The sequence below is a fragment of the Belonocnema kinseyi genome, chromosome 3 (assembly GCF_010883055.1).
Source record: "Belonocnema kinseyi isolate 2016_QV_RU_SX_M_011 chromosome 3, B_treatae_v1, whole genome shotgun sequence".
In the NCBI taxonomy this organism is placed as follows: Eukaryota; Metazoa; Arthropoda; class Insecta; order Hymenoptera; family Cynipidae; genus Belonocnema; species Belonocnema kinseyi.
In genome coordinates, this window is record NC_046659.1 from 17,390,153 (window position 1) to 17,406,629 (window position 16,477).

General features: G+C 37.6%; 1 protein-coding gene across 5 annotated transcripts in view; it reads left to right on the top strand.

Moving 5' to 3' along the window:
• LOC117168799 (zinc finger protein 2 homolog) overlaps positions 1-16,477 on the top strand; it is a 263,897-nt gene that overhangs the window by 191,517 nt on the left and 55,903 nt on the right. The gene's annotated exons all lie outside the window — the stretch shown is intronic.

The window sequence follows — 16,477 nt, forward strand, 5'->3', positions numbered from 1 at the left end:
TGTTGAACGGTAAGCTGCGGTTGAATCCCCGGATCCGGTTGTACATCAAGTATCAGACCTGTGGTGTCCTTCCTGCTTTCCTCCGTTCCGCGCTCCTGGTCCTCCAACTCCGGTACTGTCACCGGGCGGTATCGGCGATCCTGCGGTATCGCTGGGAAGGGCGGGAACCGGTCCCTCTGATCGATGGGCTCCCTTCGAATTCTCAAGAGAAGAGCTTGGTCGATGGCTCTGGGTCTTCGGAAATATAGGCGACAGGGATGGCCTCGTCGCCTCCGCAGTTCCTGAACCGTCTCCGTGCGATATTTCGAAATTTTCTTCCTTATCTTTTCGCTGTGAAAAGGGATTCTCCCTAATCAAGCTCTGATCGATCGACCAATAGTGCTTCAAATGAGTTTTATTACCCTAAACGGACTTGAAAATTTTGGAGACCTCTTCGCAACAAAATTAACGGCCGACGATAACGTATGGGTCCTACGCCACACGATATCACCTACTTGGTAGCGAATGTCACGTCTACGGCGGTTGTAATATTTAGCCTGACGGTCTGATGCTATGTCTAGGTGATGTGCGACTAAGACCCTAAGGGCTGGCAATCGCTTTATTCTACATTCCCAATCCTCTACAGCTAACGGAACTATATCAAGGGCTCCTTCTTCCTGTCTACTTAACGATTTTGCCAGTCTAGGCTCTCTACCGTAATTTAAGAGCGCTGGCGACACATGAGTAGAACTATGAACGGCCTTGTTATACGCAAAGCGAAAGTCAGAAAGATGCTTATCCCAACTACGATGATCACCCTCCACGAAAGATGATATCATAGTTTTTAGCACTCAATTAACGCTCTCAACCGGATTAGCTTGCGCATGGTACGGTGGGGTGGTCGAGTGTCTAATTCCCATTTCTGCCGTAGCCTTTGCAATAAGTTTGTTCACAAACTCGGTCCCGTTATCCGTGAACAGTACTTCTGGAGTTCCCCACCTAAAAATGATCGTTTCTTTAAAGCCCGTTGGACATTGGCGACATTAGCCTTCCTAAGGGGAATTACCTCGATCTATTTCATAAACATATCCTGGAAAACTAGGATGTAGTGATAAACAGCGCGACTAAGTGGGAGCGGACCCATAATGTCGACCGCTACCACCGACCAAGGCTGCTCGATCACCCGCTTACCCATGAGACCAACTGGGTCTGCCTGGTCTACCTTCATCTTCTGAGACGTCTGGCATGCTCGCACGTATTTGGCAACGTCATTAAAAATATCAAGCCAATAGTAAAGTAATGAAAGACATTGAAAAGTCTTATCCACACCTAAGTGGCCAAATGTCGTAGTATCTTGTGCTTCACTAACCGCCTTAACACGTAGTTCCAATGGCAGGACCAGCGTCCATGCCTCCAAATCAGGTAACAATGGGTCTGTTAAATGGTCAGGTCGATGGCAGTATAATCGGCCACCTTCCAACTTCCAATCTGGAAACTGATTCGGCATCTCTTGGACCAACTTATTTCTACGGTTATACTACAAGTCATCAGTTCCGCCGATGGCGCATACCGTTTCTGAGTCTGGTTCGTACATACGCGACAACGCGCCTGGTACGTGATGGAAAGCACCTTTTCTGTGGTTGACTTCAAAGTCATATTGCAGCAGTTTAAGGGCCCATCTACCCAGTCTCCCAGTTGGGTCTCGCAAATTATAAAGCCATCGGAGACTACTGTGATCAGTAATCACTTGAAAGCGTTAGCCCTTTAAGTAGGGTCGGAATTTTTCTACTGCCCAAACCACAGCTAAGCATTCTTGGATTTGTGTGGGAGCGGAGATCAAAGCGGATTTCAATTCTTGGAAGGCCTTTTCTTGGTCTTCTCCCCACTCAATCCTTTGATTTTTCTTTAGTAATTGATGGAGTGGTTCTGCCATTCGAGCGAAATCCTTTATGAATCTCCTATACTACGAAGCCATACCCAGAAATCGTCGAAGCTTGCGCAAGGTAGTCGGTGCCGCATAAGATGATATCGGCCCGGTCTTCTCTGGGTCGGGGTGCATTCCTGTTTTATCCACTAAATATCCGAGATAATGTACCTGGCTACAACCGAATTCGCTCTTATCTGGATTGATCGCAAGTCCAGCATCGAGGATCACATTTAAGACAATTTTCTAGCTAATAAATGTGCTCCTCAAAGGTTTCACTGACTACAATAATGTCATCCATGTATGCAAATGCATGGGGCTCAAATTCGTGTGTTATCATTCGGTCCAGCAGTCGCTGAAACGTTGCTGGAGCGCCCGACAACCCGAAAGGCATACAGTTATAGTGGTATAGTCCCTTGTCTGGTACCGGAAATGCAGTGAACTCCTTACATTCCTCTGATAGCGGAATCTGATGGAATGCCTGACTAAGGTCGATTTTAGAGATATATCAGGCAGAAGAGAGTTTGTCTAAAATGGAGTTAATGTTTCTCATTAGGTAGGCATCTTTCTTAGCGACCTCATTTAATTTTCTGAAGTCAATACAGAGCCTATAGTCGCCGTCAGGCTTTCTTATCATCACAACTGGGTTACACCATTCGCTTTTACTAGGGCATATTATCCCTTCAGCCTCTAGCTTCTGTAAAGACTCTCTCAAGGACTCACGGACCCTGGGAGATAGTTGTCGATAAGTTTGCCTAATGGGGGAATGTCCCTGAATGTCGATATGGTGTTTCACCAGATGTGTCGCAGGCAGCATTACTGGCATAGGAGGAATTTTTCTTTCAAGAAAATCTTCTAAATATTTGGCCTCGGAAGGCTTTAACTCCTTTATGCCTGCACAGGCCTGAGTGACTTCGTTAGTCAGAGAAACATCAACATCCTCCGCACGATTATCTAATTCTTTAAGGTTTATGTTTTCCTGAGAACCAATTTCATTTCCCTGGTACGTTCGCCAAATACCATTGCCAATTCTCCAAATACGGGGCTTAAACCTAACACCGAAATCAAACAATTCTGCAAGATCGTGACCAAATAAAACTTCGCAATCAAAAGTTGGTGCGAAACGAATCGGCAAAAATTTTCTTAAACTTAAAAACGTAAGGGGCAAAATGGGTTGTCCAGAAGTTTCCTCGATCACTTCATTAGGGTACATAATACCCGGACGTGGTTGATCTGCTAATTTCTTTAGCAAACTCGAAAATTTCTCCAAGGCCAGCTTACCAATATAAGTACAGCATGAGCCTGGATCAAAGAGTCCGCGTAGTGTTCGGCCATCGACACTATCAGTAATAAACAAGCTCCGCTCATCCAATACCGTATTGAGTGGATGTAGCGAAATCTGAGGGGCCTTAACAACGAAAGGGGGGAGCGATCGGACCCTAGTGTCACCCACCCCTATTCGTTTCCCGACCTGGGTCCCGAACATCCGCTACAGTTCGTAGAAATTTGGCCGGGGGTGCCACAGCTGTGGCAGAAAACCTATTTAGGTTTAGAGCAAGCACGGAAAACCCATGATTAAAATAAGGCGAGAAACTGCTTAAAATAAGAGGAGTACCTGCTTGTGGTACAATAGATTTATTAATGTCGGGAGGACCTACTACAGTACATGTGTTACTTGGAGTGCTGTTAGAATAGTTATTATTTGGGGTTCCGGTTGATCGATCTTCTGTTTTGTTACCGTTATTTTTATCACGCCCTTTGCCACTTCGCTTTCTGTCGTTATTTGAACTATCTGAATTCGTCCCATTATTATTTAAATTCGAGGTATTAGGCTCATTCTCCGTAGCAGCCACCCCTTCCGACTTTCCGACGGTGTTACGGTAGACAAATTCAGGTTAAACACTATCCTGAGTAGGTAGAGGGGGTACATAGGCCTCACTTATCATTTTGGATGCTTCGAACTTTTTGCCAGCATCTTCCAATTCCTCATAAGTACGATATTCCGTTTTAGGAAGGACCTCTAAATACTTAGGGTGTAAATTATTAATTGCCATCTGCAACTGCTCCCATTCCGATATCGGAGGATCTTAATGTTAAAAAATTAGGCGAAGGTTTAGCAGGTAGTCGGCTATAGGTTCGTTTGGACCTTGTGTCCTCTTTCGCCTCTCATTCCAGACTCGCATTTGGAAGTTCATTCCCCCATATCTACACCTAAAATCGATAGTAAATTGTTGCCAAATATCCCATTTATCCCTATGGAATCTATACCAATGTTGGGCAGGTGGTTTTAGCAAAAACGGTAACGCTCTAAAAATATCCCTATCCGACAAGGAACTACCCCTTCGACATTCCTCAATTTGTGTAAGAAATTCCTCCGCACTACTATCGCATTTTCCATTGTAACTAATATTCCACTTCCTCGCGAATGAATATCATCCCTACTCCTTTCTCCCAAGCCCTTTGGCAAACCGCTTAACGGGTAAGGGGTTGACATTTGTGGAAAAGGGGGGCTATCCAAAGAACCGCGAGGAACATTGTGTAGGTAGAAGGGGTTACCAGTTGGCAAGAAAGAATCTTAAACATTTAGGTTAGTTAAGTTAGTATTGTTTTTTCAGCTGTCGAAGGAAAAACACTTTTTTCAATGTCAGTCCTTTTAATTGGGAACTTCACGATAATTTAGAAAAATTAATAATTTGTTAAATAATTTTATTTCTTCTTTTAAGAAATTACATAAGAATATGCATGATTGGGTCATTTTCTCAAGAGAAATTTTTTTTTTAATCTTAGTCCTTTTAGTTTTAGTTTTTTATTACTTTCATTCTTTTAATAAGGTTGCAGCTTTAGGATCTCGTAAAATTACCTTCTACTTTTGTCTATGATACACTATATTTGGATCAGTCGAAATAAACATTTTTCTTTCAAGATCTGTATTAGTAGCCTCTCTGCTACATTTAAAAGTGTTAAATTGTCTGGCATGTTTGAAGATTTTATTGGAGGCTCCTGGAGCTTCTTCTGTTAATTCTTCAATAGAAAGAATCATTCGATAATTTTTGCACCGCGAAGAAGGATTTTGTGAACCGTTGCTGGCATATAATACCAACCGCAGAAGGTAATAGCTTTCGCTACTTTTCGACAATACTATTCAAAGTTAACAGTAATAATCACCTCTTCGGAAGCCATTGCTTGAAAAATCATGCTGAAGTTTTGAATCAACTGCTTGTTGGTACCTGTAATTTGGAAGTCAATCTAGTATCTCGAACAAATCTTATTGCTGTATTTTTTCACGTTCGAAGTCCCCAAGCCATGTTTTGGAATGTCTAAGATAAGTCCTATTTTGTAAAAATTTTTTTTCCAATCTTATGAGCGTGGCTGTGTGAATTAATAACAAGTCAAAGTGTTCTCTTAACTGACTTGCTACTTGATAAGGGAAATTCCGTAAATTTGTTCATAATACCTATTAACGAAAATAATCATAAGAGAAGTTTGTGCATACCTGGCCTGGTGTACCATTATTTTCCTATTTACGTTAAAAATGAATATGTTAAGAAAGTTTTTTTATTGAAGCAACCATTTTCGAGAAAAATGAGAAAATAGGTGGAAAAAGGTCAAATTTATTTTTTTTAATAGTATATATTTTTAAGCTTTCTTATTAAAGAACCCCTAGACATGTATTAAATAACATTCCCATTCTATAAAATGTTATAAGATTTGGTTTCGAACGTGAAGTATGAACGCATGGTGCCTCGTCTTTCGCCACGTGAATAAAAAATATTTATGCGAAACCTGCATTAATATGAGTACGAAGGGCTATATTATGATGGTCGTAAAATTCAAACTAAAGTGAAAGCTGGATCTGATAAGACCACACGTAACCCACAGGAACCTATCGCACTTGTTCAAGAGCCTGATTCACAATATATCGTTTATGTCACACGTAAGTCCTCGGACGCTGCAGGTATTTCGCATTCAATATATGAATCCTTAATTATAACTGATTCAGATGGGCCTACATTCGATCTTAAAAATTTTCGAGTGATTGGCTGCGACGGTACTACTGTGAATACTGGGTAGTAGCATGGAATCGTCCTTATGACATGATAGTAAGGTTCTTTTTCGTCATCTCTTCAAAAGTGTGGATGGTAAAACTTCGGACCTGGTATCATGTTCGTGGCCTATAGGGAAATCACAACAAATTTTTGGAAAATTTCCTGTTTGTGATTTTCAGAATATACGATATGAAGACATAGAGAAGGACCTAATCGAAGTCTTGAGTGTTGAATCAGTTTTAAATACTGATCAACGGTAATTGACAGATATATAGACGGCCATAATCGCAGGAAAATGCCTAGCAAGTTTGTTCGATCTTGACCCAGGATTGTTGAACCATGCTAGATTTCTTACTGCAGCTAACCGCTTTTTGAGACTACGGTTCTCATAAAGTTCCTTTTGCAAAATTGATAGCACTGGTTGTGTTATTTAGCAGACTATACACCCCAATATGATTACGATTAAAGAGCATCACTATATCTCAGATGGCGCCAAAAATTTGTTTAAATTAATTCTACTGACCAAATTCTTACCCGATAAATTAAAGGCATTATTAGATAAACCAATATAAAAAAGTGCCTTTTTTGGATTTCCGTAAAATATTATTTTGTCGATGGTCACTGAGAAAAGGCTGGAAGTGTGACGGGAGGTCTGAAATCTCTTTCTGAATGTCATAGAAACTGCTAAGCCGAAAACAGTACCAGAGATAGGAACTTCTGGATTTCGAAAGCGCGGGAGGCTGAAAAAGCAAAAAGCTAAGCCAGCTGTGCGATATTTTGTTCTGCCAAAATTAAATTTTCAGGCCACAGTTTATATCAATCTCATAGAGGGGGATAAAGCCCCCTTATTAGAACATTTAACATCAGACGAGCTTACATTTATGGTTGAACAACAAGGCGAAACACTAGTCGATTTAAACGAATTTCCATGTCATGCGCAAGCGTTCGAAAGAACAGTGAAGCTTATTACTGAAGACAGCGGATCAGTCACCGAAGGATATAGAGATCGCTTCATCAGTTCTACCATAGAATCGAGAAAGTCGATGTTCTCTTTAAAAACCAAATCTCAATTTAAACTCACATAAAAATGATAGCCTAATTAGATTACAATCGCATGGCTAAGTTGATGAGATAACAGTAGGGTGAGACTCTTAATAGAGCAACCTTATTGTGGTCGGTCCAAGGTAGTTAATAAGAATAACTAGCGAAGAGTTGCATGAACACTTGAAATACTTGTGAAATTATATTAGGAAATAAATTTACGAAAATTTTAAATAATAACTCAAAACTGACCTTTATGATATTTTATGGAACGGGAATGTTATTTCATATTCATCTAGGGCTTATTTAATAAGCAAGATTGAAAACAGATGTGATTATAAAAAAAATCACCTTTTTACCTATTTTTTCATATTTATCGAAAATGGTTGCTGTAGTCAAAAAACTTCTTCAAGATAAAATATGTATTTTCGCATCATCAACAATATTTCTTACGATTTGTTTTCTCGATATGATTCATATTTATGAAGTACATTTGAAAAAAACTGTATTTTGGGATGTTTTTTTTTTGAAACGTTGTATTTTACGCTACAACGCGATCATTACAACAGTTTTCCTATTATTAACGAGCACCGGAAACATCAAGTAGAAAAAATTGCCACTTTATTCCTCACAATCGTTTGTTTATAAAAAAAAAGTTAATTGAAAAATCAGGTGTTATAGCGTATTTTGAAATTCATGTTGCTTTTAAAAAAAAATGTTTGTTTCCGGATCTGTCACTATTTGTGAACTGTACGTTATTTTGAATCTGAAATTTATTGTGCAGTGAGGGCGACACGTATTGTCAGTTTAGAGTAAATGAAATAAAGATGCTAAAATTACAAAGGTGAAAAACACTCAATATTGTAAGGACTATTCGAGATCCTACTAAGTTACTTTAATTATTATTTTTACTTGATTGAATTAAACTATAATCTGAATTATTTACCACAAGTACCACACCAGCAACCCTACCACTTCACACCTGCGGTTGCAATGTCTCGAGTGACAGAAAAAACAAAAAAGGCCGCGTGGAACAATAGCGTCAAAGACAAAGTCACAACAATCACAATCCTTATTAGGAATTATAAACCTGGTGACCTGAAAGAAACCATCGATGAGACATTCCCACATCATCGCACGCGAGTTGTAAAAGTCAGGCAGCGACGATGAGAAGAATAAAAAATCAATTAAGTTTATAACGGTCACAAGTCGCAAACATAAAAAGTTGACATGCTCTTGTGAGGAAAACATCGCAGGCTGATCGTAAATGAAACAGTGCGAGCACAGTACTCACCAATAAATTTTCAACATAAATGAAACCCTCAACAAAACTGTCCAATCCACAATCGAGCCATTGAACTCTTTAAAAAAACCAATCTCTACAGTTGCATGGTATCGAATCAATCTAAAGAATTTTTATTTCAAAGTAACATAGATAGTAAAAAATGTCAGACTGTTTCGAATCATTTCGGAAGCGAATCGATAAACGGATTCCAGAATGTTAGCTTGTTGCACGGAGAAGATAGAAGGGAGTCTCGGAGACAACGCGGTGTGACTGAAACGTTACCCTGCGACTAAACAGTTATTTCACTCATAAGTTCTTAAAACTAACAGTGGGAGTTGTACTCTCCACCAACAATTAAATCTAGTTGCGCGGAACGGAGTTGCATATATTGAAATTCTTGAAGAACTGAATCCTTCATTAATAACAGTGAAAATTTCATCCCTCAATGTTTCGAAATTCTCCATTGCTAATTTCTGATTCACCGTAGGCGAGCAAGCATAAGCACGCTGTCTTCTATACTGTAAGTAAGGCACCGTCCTGAAATCTCTTTTTTACAATTGATATTAAATCAGTCAGTTATTAAAGTTTGCCGTCATAGCAAGTTTCAGTTTCACAAATTCGAAGAATTCATATAATCATGTAGGCAGTTGATATCGGTCAGTACGTATTGGGATCTGAAATCTTGAGGGCACCATTAGCGGCAAAAGCAATGTGGCCGGCGAAAGTAGGTAGATGTCTCATAAGACTCATGTAAAAACATTGAAAATTAGTCTTAAATCTAAAAAATTGAAGTAACAATAGCTCGAATTTGTGATTTCACAAAATCTACACCGGCATGTAGAAACTTCGTAGAAGGAGAAAGAATTTTACATGCAGGACAACTTCTAGTTTGCGGAAAAGAGGTGGAAAATGAATATTCACTTTCTAATAAAAATTATAAATACTTGCTGATGATTATAACTTTTTCTTTAATCTTTTTTATTGACAGTGGAACAATCTTGAAAATCCGTTTGAATTGCGTGATTTTTTACTTTATTCTGTTTTATTTCTCGATTCATACTCAGTGCTTGATTTACCAAAAATGCCGCCCTGTGCACTCCAACTAAAAATGCTGCCCGGTAATCTTGAACCTATATGAAATGTTTTTAAAAATCTTCGTTTTGTTTAATATATAATTCATAGCTAAAATATATTTAAAAAACGTGGTCCAAATGTGTCAATTGTTTGATTATGAGAGAATAATTACATAACGTACATGTTTATTCGTGAATAAAATTGAAAGATGATGAACAGGATAATTGTTTAAGCAAGGTAAAACGTAGTTAATCCTTTCGTATCATCTCATTATAAACAAAATCTTACATACTTAATTGATGAACAAAATCATTTGTCATAAAACTTCAAATCTGCATTTAAAAATGTTAATGAATGAACCAGATAATTGCTGACAAATAGTGAGTTTCGATACATCATTTTAAATGCAAACACGTCTGGCTTTTTTCCGCGAATTGAGTTATCAATTCTTCACAATCCAAGCGTTCAAGTAGATCCGGCTCAATACACAGTATAGCTAGGCTGTTTAGCCGATTTCCACTCATAATTGAACGTAAGTAGCTTTTGATTCTTTTCAAACATGAAAATAAACGTCCCCCACTACAATTCGTCGCAGCTAATGTAATAAATATTCGAAACACAATCTCTACGGTTGGGAATTCACTGTACAACTCGTTTGTCTATAAGTTTCAAAAGGTCGGATGGTGAATTACGTTAAAAAATTTTCTGAGAGCAATATGCGTGAAAGTGCACCAATTCCACATCCTATGATGACTCAAGGTATGAGTGATAAATTTTTTTCAAATGTTCCGACCTTTTCCGAATTTCATTGGAATCGAGATTTCCGAATTTAGTGATAACTGAAAATGTTTCGTTGATCCTTTCATATGCTTGGCATCTTTTCTGCAATTCAGATTCGAGGTTGTCAACAATGTCGTTGAAAGTGTTCACTCGAAAATTATCTCTACCTGATAATTGAATTTCTCCATCTCGTGATTCATCATCCTGTAACTTTCGTCTTCTTCTTCTTGATACAGTTGTCTGATATTCTTGACTTTCTGAGATTTCTAATGCTTTATTTGCGTAAACATCAAATTCCATTCGTGTATCAGCTACCACTTTGATTCGTCCACGATAATCAACAATCACGTCTGCTATGTTGATTTCAAAAAAAATTTCGAAAGAATTCGAAAGTAAAAAATGCCAAAGAATCTGCATGAATGTTGTTTCGTGTCGCTCGAGTTGAATTCGAAGATCTCTCGCTTCTTGCCTTGTGATCGCATTATCAATGGCATCTTCTTCAATGATGATTAAAGTTTCAATGATTTTGTCATAGTGTTTATGAAGTACCTCAACTGCTTCCTGACGAGCTGACCACCTTGTGACAGACAAAGATTTCAGAGCAATTTTTGTTCCAGCATGAATTTGTAGAATTCCCAGCTCTGTGTAGATGCAGTGAAAAAATTTTACAATGCTCGAACTGTACTGAAAAATAGAGCTGCTTCAGGAGTACTTTCTCCTGCGTGGACCCCAACCAAATTCACTGAATGACCTGCACAAGGAGAACAAGGAGAATGTATAGTGTTATACATTTTTCTCTTGCCTGAAATCAAACCATTTGTATACATTATTGTGCCTTTTCAAATAATTATTTATTAGAATTTCAGAAATTGCTTTTCAATTCAATTTTAAACAGTTTTTGGGATAGAATAAGAGGGCGTTGCAAACACAGCTGTTCTTCTCATACCAAGGCGCGAGATTCGAATTGGAATTAGGTATGGTAACAACGAAGAAGAAATTACTATGTTGAAAACTTTCGAATCACTTTTAATTATTTTAAAGTCATTAATTTTCGAATTATCAACTTTCTAATTACTTTGAATTATTTTCGAAAATCTGTCGGAAATTTAAATAGTTGTAGATAATTAGCATTGAAAAGCTGCAGTGATCGGAATTTTGCATATTTATAGTTTCTAATGTATCATGGTTCTCTTTCGCCTTTAGAACAATTTACTATAACGTTCAAAAATTCTTTCGAATTTTGCCGCCTCCTGAAATCTGCCGCCCTGTGTCTGGGCACCGAGAGCACCTGGTATAAATCCAAGGCTGGTCATACTATCAGTAAATGCTGTAAATGTACTATAAGATTTTTCATATTTTTTTTTAAACAGGAGTTTATTTACATTTTAGAAAAACCGAACAGTTTCATGCTTTCGAGTAGTAGAAGAGCAACCAAACATACAACGAAACACTTTGCTCTTCAATTTTCGTGGCGAAAACTCTATTGATAAAGTTTGATTTATTTTATTTGTAAATTTGTATCACTTTTTATTTTTTCCCGGTTTCACTGTAAAAAACATTGTAAAACCCTCAGAAAAATTATTTTCGTATATTCGCCTATACTTCCCGTCAAAATTTACCTATACTCAGAGCTTTCTGATTCTGTCACCAGGTGGCTTATTCGAGTTCTTCAGATCCCAATTTCCGCTTGGGCAAGCATGGTATTAATCTTAGGCTACCTAATGTCACAGTAAAATTGTATAGTTTTTATTATACTTTAATCTACAGATATTTAAAACTATAAACTCCACAACATTATGTGGAAAGGATCAACAATCTCGACCCAACCTTGTAACATACTTCACATGTATTTAATTTTCGGATTTAACTTGATTTTAATATAAATACGTGTAATTCATCTACAAAGTAAAAAACATACACCTGGCCGCGTCCGGCCAGGTGTATGTTATTCAATGTCATAATCCTGGCCTCGATGACGCTTTCCAATAGAATCCAACTGTCCAGATCAGATTCATGCTACTCAGAACGGCATAGCCATGGCACGCATGTGCGCTCGAATACCACTTGACCATTCAGGTCAGATGCATGCTATTACAACTGTTACAGTCGTGGCCCGTATAAGCACTCACATGTTAGCTGGATGTTGTAAGCCAGATACATGGTTCTCCAATAGCCGCAGACGATTAATAGAGTCGGAATTGATTTCGAATTCGCGTAGCTGAATTTAATCATACGAAATTAATGTTTGCAAGCACATCTTGGGAGCTTGGAATGCGCAACGTTCCGACTAGCATCCAAGCGCTCTACAAGGTGAGATACCGACGCTTGTACATATCTTTACGCCGGTTCTGTGATCATCCATTTGTAATTCATTAAATGAATTTTTCTCAAAAATGGCGCAAAACAACGTTTTTTTCTCTTTTACCCAGAAAACCTCTATTAGGTACCTTTCATTGAGGAGAGTATCAATTGAAAAAAAACTACCTAATGATCTCCTTGTCAGATTGATTCTGCTTGGAGCAATGGGCACACAGATTGAAAGGTGGTTTTTGATTCTTTCGAATTAGGAACCCAGATTCATAAGGATCGTAAGGTGGATTTGGATTGAAATTTTGTTGACGGGCGGACTGCAAATTGGTTCGGAATGGATTTTTATCCGGACCTTTCACAAAGGTAATTCTCCGGGATTTCCTTTTGATCAAGTTTTTTACTTTGTAGGTGAATTACGCGTTTTTATATTAAAATCATGTTAGAATCCTAAAATCAAGTACATGTAAAGTGTGTTAGATTCTCTACCGGCTGTCCGTTTGACGACCAGTTATTCCACTGTCTTTGAGACGAACATTTGAAAATAAAAATAAAATTAAGTAAATTTAAGTAAAGTAAAGAAAATAAAGCAATTAAGTTTTGCGTAATTTTTACAAGAAATGTTCTGCTAATCTTTTCCCATTTATTATTACTTATATTTTAACTTCCAATAGTTTATCAAAGTTTGCAAGTTTAGATTGAATGAAATACAGTTTTTATTAAATAAGCATGATTCTGATTCAATTAGCTTAAAATAAATACTATCTTTTATTACCTGATATTGTATAGTCATAATTTTGAAGCATAAAAAGCATTAGAAAATGTACGTAAGTAAAGACAAGTTGAGTTTATTAAAAATCAAACATTCAAATTTCCATTACTTATCATCTAGAATGTTAATCTCTTGACACCATTTTTTACCATATACTTTAAACTATAATATATACCTCGAAATAAAATGTCCTTTTTAATTTAGTGGAATTACTTAAATATCTTTGAGGTGCATGAAAGTGAAAGGTTCATGACATATGCACAAATGCATACGTTATTTTCTTATACTTCTAAACTTCTAGGAGTATTAACGTTTTTCCATTTAGAGAGTGCTTACAGATACTTTGTACCAACACGGTTTGAATGTTTTGTTTTTTTCATAAGAATATCTTAATTATTGTACAGTGTACATGAGAAAATAAAAATGATATCTTTAAATGGGTCTTATGTTAAAATAAATACAGTGTAGCTTATTTTACACTGTCAAAAAATTCAAGATTTTTGAAATGAAGAATTGAGTGACATTTATATGGGAAGCTTGTTGAAAGCTCGACCATCAATATTCAGAGAATATTTGCGAATATATTACAGAGAAATCTTTTACTTTTTTTTAGTACAACATATGATATGCTTTTGTATACACATAAGGCGGCAATCTAGATAAACAGATAAAATTACTGCAGCTCTACGTGCATCATGCAATATCTAGAGCAAAACTACTTTGCAGCATATCACATACGCATTAAAATGTATTGCGCATTACATAACAATGTTGATATTACCACATGGCGTACATTTTTTTTCCGGAAAGCTCTTCTGAAACTTGGGATGAACGTTTTTCAACCTTACTTTGGAAGATTCAGACAAGCTTTTTCCGATCACTTATGTGCTATCTGGCTTCTGAAAGGCAATGATTTCTATTTGAAAGATACAAAATAATATGTGACGTGGAACGAAGAAACCAGCCTTAGGACTGAAAATAAGTGTACGGGAGAAAACAGATCAAAGTGAAAGGAAGACGAGCTGGTAGCAAAGGAGCCCTCGTACTAACATAATTAAGTGGTCCTTATCTATGAGAAGGCTCGAGAAGTATGAATGAGAACAACGACTGAAGACGGCTGAAAACGGTCAAACATGTAGGATAGCAATAAATAATAACCACATTATGTGTTATTTCAATAGTTTATTACGACTTTAAGAATTACTGTTTGGCCTTTTTCACCTACCTTGTGAAAGCAGTTCCCTCTCAGATCTTCCAGCTTCTTCATCCTTTCAACCCCCTGACCATTTTCACTGAGAATCCATTTCAGACTCACTTCGATACCCACCCCCCTATTCGTCACCTGTACACCTTCTAAAGCATGCAACCGTGTTTCCTGATCATGCCCACATACTCTACACATTATCTTCTTCATTTATCCAAGGTCTACATGCTCTTACACCCTATTTCGTTCTGAATCTCACGACTCTACATTTGCTCTCTTTTTAAATCTTTTTCAGGTACTCTGGTTCTCCCTTCCTCTCAACCATTGTATATCAGCTGATGTACCTTTAATCTGTGATTTTTTCCCATATATCCTCCCCTTGCCATCATCTCTTCCTCTATTTCTTCCCGCTCTCTAAGTCTCACTTGTATAGCACACTCAAACCTCATTTCATATCTCTTATCCTCACTTTTTGAAGCCCCACGTTACCCCTCCTCTCTTTATCCATAACCTCCTGGGCACATGCTTGTGCAATTTTGCTCCCCTTCTTAGTTTCTCTCCGAAATTTTAGGGTTTTTTCACTTGCCTTACAACCATTTTTCCTCGCCCTAATTGCTCCTCACAGTATATAACCTGGGCAGCTTTAACTCTGTCCCATTACCCATTCTAAAAATCTCTCATGAAGACTTTACACTCTCTTATGCTTTTTCCATGCCAAAATTTCCACTCAATAGCTTCACACTGACCCTACCAAGACATAAAAATCGACACTCATCTTCCAGTCGTTCATGAACATTATTTTTCTTATAACCCATACTTGTCTCATTACTTTACTCTCGCATTATAATCTCTTTCTCGTCTGCAGCTCGCTTTCTCCTCTCGTTTCAAATAAAAATCCTAGATAATAAAATGCCTACAACAACTCCACCACCACGCTATTTATTTTCCATTCGTACTCTGCCCATTCTATTTCTGAAACACATTATCTCAATCTTGTTCACATTCACTGTTAAACCCTTTTCTCTCTCATAGTCTTGGAACACTGTCATCATCAGATTCATACCTCTTTCACCATCTGCTACTAGCACTTTATCATCTGCATACGCTTATGAACAGACTGCCTCCAGACTGTTCCTCCTTTCCCTTTCCTCTCCTTCTCATATAAGTCAGCCAGAAGAACAAAAAATAGAAGTGGACTCAACGAGCACCCTTATCTGAGTCCCCTTCCTTTCCAGAATTCCTCTCCTTTCTTTTCTTCTGTATTCATCCTTAACTTAGTTTCCACGAATATTTCTTTTATTCTCTGTATCAAACATTTTTGCACTCCTCTCTTTTTTATACCTACTCATAACAGGATCCTGTTAATTGATCTATTGACTAGATAGTTGAGCACGTAGATGTTATCTGTGTTTCCCATCCCTTTTGTAAAACCTGTTTGGTTGTGTGTTATATTATTTTCCTTTTCTTTTACCTGTCTCCCCAACCTCCTTCTAAGCGCTTTCTCATATATTGTATATTCCACCGACATGAGCGTAATACCTATATATTCCTTCACCCTTTTACCGTCTCTTTTCTTAATTAACGGGACTATCCGCCCTGTCTTCTATTCCTTCGGCAACCCTTCTCCTTTCCATACCTTGTTGCCGAATAATTTTGAATAGCTCACGTGTTATTATTGCATCCGTTTCTTAAAATTAACAATTTTTTCAAATTTTGTGTTTATTAGATGGTGCTTGTGTTGCAAAACTAATGGTAGATGACAGTACCGAGCTGAGTGCTGGACCCTCTGTCGACGAGAGACGAAATTGAGTATGGCTTTTATTAGTATGCGATTGTTTAAATACATACTTACTGCTTATATACGAAGGTGATTTATACTGTTTGTGGAAATTATACATACAGAGGAATATATGGTGAACTATAATAAACCTAACCTTAATTTGTTACTGGTAGCCAGAGAAGACGCGATTTATGAAGTTTTTGCGAGTAATGAGCGCTAAATGTTTATTAAAAAGTTTTAAAAATGCACGTCGTGATGTTTGCAAGATATAAATAGCACTTTATA